The sequence below is a fragment of the Lolium perenne genome, chromosome 5 (assembly GCF_019359855.2).
Source record: "Lolium perenne isolate Kyuss_39 chromosome 5, Kyuss_2.0, whole genome shotgun sequence".
Classification (NCBI taxonomy): domain Eukaryota; kingdom Viridiplantae; phylum Streptophyta; class Magnoliopsida; order Poales; family Poaceae; genus Lolium; species Lolium perenne.
Genome location: NC_067248.2, coordinates 6,662,936 through 6,668,518, shown reverse-complemented (window position 1 = coordinate 6,668,518; position 5,583 = coordinate 6,662,936). Strand labels below are relative to the sequence as shown.

The following is a 5,583-nucleotide window of genomic DNA, read 5'->3' as shown; positions in this document are numbered from 1 at the left end:
CACTAGACCGTCTGCGCTGCTGACCCGGAATAAACCGCCTGAACCGCGGTCCAACCACCAGTTTTACGCACTTAACCAGTTTTTCGGTTTGACCGGCTCAACTGATATGACGCTGTAAAACTTTAATTGCAGCCACCAAGCTTCGTACTCAGCTTCTTTGAAGATTTATAGACCAGCTGAGCTCTGGTTGATTTATGTTAGGCGTATAGATACGCTCGTTTTGTAAACGTGAACTGCAACTGCTTGATGTTATTTGAATGCTGCTTGATGCATACACGATATCACTTGGGTGTATATATGGCTGTTGCTAGCTTCTAACTTGCCAACCATAAGTGTGCATGCTTTGACTAGTTGGTAAAATGCATATTCGGCTACCTGTGAGTTTCGGACATGGCAAGTTGTTGATCAGCTGTTGACTGTTCTGTTTATGTCATTACTAGACCATAAACGCGCGCCTTGCCGCACCCGTTCAATCTGGACCATCCAATCTGGACAACAGAACAATAGATTGATACTATCGAAGAAATCCCAAACGGTAGAAATGTTTTAAAAAATGATCAATTCAAGTTGTGTGATATTAAGGCCAAATATTATAGCGATTTTGCAGGTTTACATAACCATGTGAATGCCAACTTTATTACAGATTTGCTAAACAGCGTACCATGCACTTTTGAAAGTTCATAATAGGCTCTAAATAGAAAATGTGCAGACCCAACATCAGTTCATAATCTGGTCTTTTATCCGGATGAATTTTAGTTCATTTGAAATTCTCTTTTGCCCCTCTGTTTGTATTAAAATAGCCCATGCCCTTGCGGCTATTGGTGCTAACCAAGATGATTACCGGCTCTTATTTGACTGAACCTGAACCTGTAGGTGTAATGGTGGCCATTGAGTTAAATGAGCCAACATAAATGGAATCGCTGTGTGCCTGTAGATGAATCAATTTGATAGATCAGATATTGTTATTCCAAATATGATTCGATTCAGTATCAGGATGCAAAAGGTCATCCCGTTGAATTTACAGAAGTCCAATTTTGTATATCGATGGGATTACATCCACAATAATGGCTAGCACTCCATGAAAATTTGTGAACAACATTGATATATGAATTCAGCGTAAACTTCAGACTCGGAGGAGAATCGTTCAGTTTACCTCAGATATTTGTAAAACATCACCACTATGCGGACAGCAACTGCATGCTGGAGCTCCCATTTTTTGTGAGGGACAGACTGAGGCTCCCTTGTGTGGAGGAATATCAGGACAGTAAATTGACCACTATGCGGACATGCCCTGAGGAAAAACATGAAGAATTTAAGAGAGATTCTGTTAGGAAAGTGTGTGACGGAATTTTGAGCCCAAAAGATCTCGAACAAAAACTGAAAGGACTTTGTGAATATTTTTACACAGAGATAGGTAACATCTGCATGTATTTTCTGAGATGTAGGTCGATCTTGCTTTGTTTATACAGCAAAGAATATCCAGAAACTTGCAAGTGTATTAGCTATAATATGTCCTAGAGCCACGAATTTTGAGAAAGATTTGTGTGCTATTTTCTTAATGGTAGCACAATCACTGATGTTCAGTTTTTTTTATTTCTTCGCGGAATGTGCACAAAGTAAATTGTCGATCTGGAAGTTTTGTCAAGTCAAATTATTATGTTGTTCTAGATATAATTCACCTGTATCAACATAAAATTGAGAAATTTGTATTACTTACACACTTAAATTTGGCATGCTAATGTAAACATTTTAGAAGCTTTCTCTAATACATGGAGCAGATTAAGGTACCTAGGATGTAAGTTCATAGAGAGTGGGAGGACCAATAGCCTAACTGCAGCACGTTGTTCAGAAGAAACAACATGCAAAGAGAAAAGTACAGTATGCCAGCAACGATTGTTTACAACAAAAGGATGATTGCTCAATGTGCGAAAATATTGGTACACATCTTTCATTCAAAAGGTAATAGAACACTACTACTATAAGACCAAGAAGAAGCTGTCGTAAATGTTAGTTTTAATCCAATTCATAACCATGCACCTCAGCACCATCACTGACTTCACTTCTATGCACAAACACAAAACATCTGAGCCGTGGAACCACAAGAGCGTAAATTAGATTCCTAGATACCTTGGATTAATTCAGAAAATATGATGATGGGCATTACTCTGTACAGGTACCAATGAGATTAAAAACAGGAAGACAATTTCTTCCAGATGCATGTGTCTCTAGCTATCTCATTGCTTTTACTGCTGCCAAGTTCTCATAAGTTTGAGTATTATATGCCATTACACATTAGGTTCTCATCAGTCTAGTGTTGTTTGGGTGGCCGGTCTAATATTTGAATGATGATAGAGTAGTGAATAAAGAGCAAATGTATCACCTGTTAGAAAGAAGAAAAGAAGCAACAAGTAATCATCCCTGAAAATATGCAAAGATACCAAATTAGGTAGGCATTGAACTGGACATGTTACAATTGTGACGACATCGAAGAAAAGTAATATGAACTGAGACTAAAAGTTTCTTTGAAGGACGTAATTTAGCTATCATCTTTTCTACCTAGCAAGAAAATTTATCACTGTATTCACGTACCAATTTGATCAACATGCCAACTCTCCTTGAATGCGCTGGTCTCCACTGCCAAGGCATAAGAAATTTAAACCAGCAGCACAGTCAGGCAATAACCTTGCAGAAAATGAAGCATCACTTGACATAAATTTGTTGTGGACAGCAAAGAAATTAAACTAGTGGCACAGTCAGGCAAGCTGTATATCGGCATGTTCAAGCAGTAAATTTGAAGTACCTGATAGAAATTGAAAATTAGGGGAGAAAACATCACTGTACAAATTACAACCTCACTAAAACTAACACAAGCTGTAAGAACCTAAGGTTTGAAGACCACAAAAATAACCTGCAGAAAAAAGGCAATAGCCAACAGAAATAAACAGGAAGTCGGCTACTGATTACGGAAGAAAGCAAATCTATGTTGGAATAACAATGACGATAATATACAATGAATTGTTCCATAGAGAAGTTATGTGAAGCAGTCTAGAGACATTTATTTAAAATAATGACGGTGCTACAGCAGGCTTAGGCCAGCCTGAACCAAAATTTATTAAACCGAACCAAGGTACAAATACACTAAGAGATACAGGGGTTGAAAGAGGGAGGGTAAACAAACAAAGAGTTCACAATCTCTCAGAAAGGTGAAACAAACATAGATCGCCAATCTCTAATTAGGACAACTCCGAGAGAAATACAGCAACAATTAGACCAAAGTATCAGATAATCAGCACAACGACAAGTGGCTAGGTGAATAGTTCCATGGTCCTACATGATTTCCGTGTGTGTGTGTTGTTGGTATGGTGCATCAGATGCACAATTCTTCTCTTTCCAACTCCTATATGTATTCTACCCATAACAAGTAATGTCGTGGTACACAACCTGTAATGCTTACATTAATCTTTCTTACAAGAAAAAGAATCAGCCCCCTCAGCTTTGAGTCTCACACTTGCGCCTATGCAGTTGGGGCAGAGGCATGCTTGTAGACACTTTAAGAGGATTAGAAAAAAAATTACAAAGAGATACATATGGGTTGAGTAATCCTTAATTCTATCCAAACCTCCATCCATGCCCCGCTGGAGGGGACACCCTGCATTGCAGCAAGGAGCCACATCACGGCCGCCACAATCTCAACACGCTGAGCACGAGTGACAACACCTTTGCCTGGTAGCCGCTTGGGAAGCTCCACGCACGATCTGAGCCCGACAGATCAGTTGAAGGCGATACGAGAAGACGAAAGGACAGTAAGGAACCGGGAAGGCGGTGGGCTGTGGGCAGCCATGAAGCGGACCTTCAATCACAACCGGAAAGACAGGAAAATGAAGTCTGCGCACCTGCTACGCCATTAATCGCACCACCATGGCATCGCACTGCCGCCGCTCCTTCTGCCGAATAGACCAAACCCTGGTCAGAGCCACCTACACGGGCATGTTAAGCAGGATGAACTGGGCCGGCTAGAGCAACGAGCCGTGTCCGACGAATGAGAGGAGACCGAGTCCTACCGCCCGCCGCCGCTGCCACGGGACTCCAGTTCGTCGATTCGGGGAGAAAAGGAAGAGAGACGAGGCACACGGGCCTGGCTTCTATCCAGCAAAGAATTGGGCTGTTTCGCGGCCCGATGAACCACAAAACGCCCATAACCGTTTTGGGAGTAGCAACCCTTCAATTCTGGGCAAGCCGTCGCATAACTTGTGCGCGCGTGCGCACTGAATGGATCTACGACGTCCAGCGATTTGATCGAACGGTTACAAGCGTCAAAACGCTGTGGTAGCTCCTAGGTGGAGCAATTTTACTGTTACTCAATGTGAATTACTATGACAAATTGCAAGTATGCGATATTTTTCATACATAATTATTTATTTCATGCAACATTTATAAATAAAATATATTACTTTATCTTTTAGAAAACCATACATTGAACCGGTGAACCATGGTCCGACCGGTAAAAACTCACTGGTTCGATCACCGGTCCGATTTTTAAAACTATACTCTCTAGAAAAAACACTAAAAAGATTATACCGAGCTTCACTAATTCTGACAACCACACAAATGAAATAGCAATTTACCAGAACACTTACTCCCTTGAGTTACTCCATTTTACCTCACTTTACTACATTTTAATTTTCTTGCATTAATTTTACTTCTTGCATTTTATTTTCAGCGGTTATAGTTTTATAGTAGAAACCTCTTCACACACACTATAGATCCTAGATTTGCATAGAAGGCCATATAAGTAGATTATATGGGCTTTAGAGAATGATAGTTTACCTTCAGCTTTTAGTTGGTTCGACACTCAAATACTTATCGAATTGCACTGCAGTGATCCCCTGCAGTTGGGGGTTATCAATGATGTGCAAGATCATGCATCTCGTGCGAGTGAACGCCCACGCGGTAGGATTCGGACACACCTCCAGTGCACCCCACCGTGTTCCGCCAAAGCCACCGCCTCGCACCATCTCATTCAACCGCTGCCTTGAGCAACACCTGGTATGCCGTCGGACGCGGTGCCTTAGGAACTCCACCTTCGGATACGAACCTAGGCTGCTTCCGTAGAAGATGGTATTGTAGTCCATTTAGAAGAAAAAAAAGAGATGGTATTGTGCTGAATGGGAAAGCGAGAAGGATGAGATAGGAGTGTATGAGGGGCGGCACCTTAGGAGTACAGGGAGACGTTGTTCACGGTCACGGCGATGGAGATACGTTCTGGGATCATCATGGATAATCATGGTCAAGAAGTACCACGTCAAGGCGGCCGACACTTTCGAACACGGAAGAGATCTCGAAGGCTAACGCCTCCGACACTGCTGAGCGGTGGACGCACACCTTCCAACTCCATGTCAATGCTATTCTCTGTTCCACTCCACCACTCCATTCGGTGAGCTCTAGGTGAGGCTGGCTCAGGCGCATGGAAGCAACGATTCCAAATCAGGTATCTTCGTGCGGCACACTATCCTCGTGGACCTAGAGGGCACAAATGCCAACAATATCTTTCGCCTGGAGAATTTCATCCATGGCCAGTTCGGT

General features: G+C 42.0%; 1 long non-coding RNA gene across 1 annotated transcript; it reads right to left on the bottom strand.

The window, feature by feature from the left end:
- Positions 1 to 542: 542 nt before the first annotated feature.
- Positions 543 to 2,825, bottom strand: LOC127304596 (uncharacterized). The gene is made up of 3 exons (XR_011745873.1): positions 2,381 to 2,825; positions 1,154 to 1,291; positions 543 to 928 (listed from the first exon to the last, which is right to left on the bottom strand). It is a non-coding gene; the product is annotated as an uncharacterized lncRNA (long non-coding RNA).
- Between the last annotated feature and the right edge of the window lie 2,758 nt (positions 2,826 to 5,583).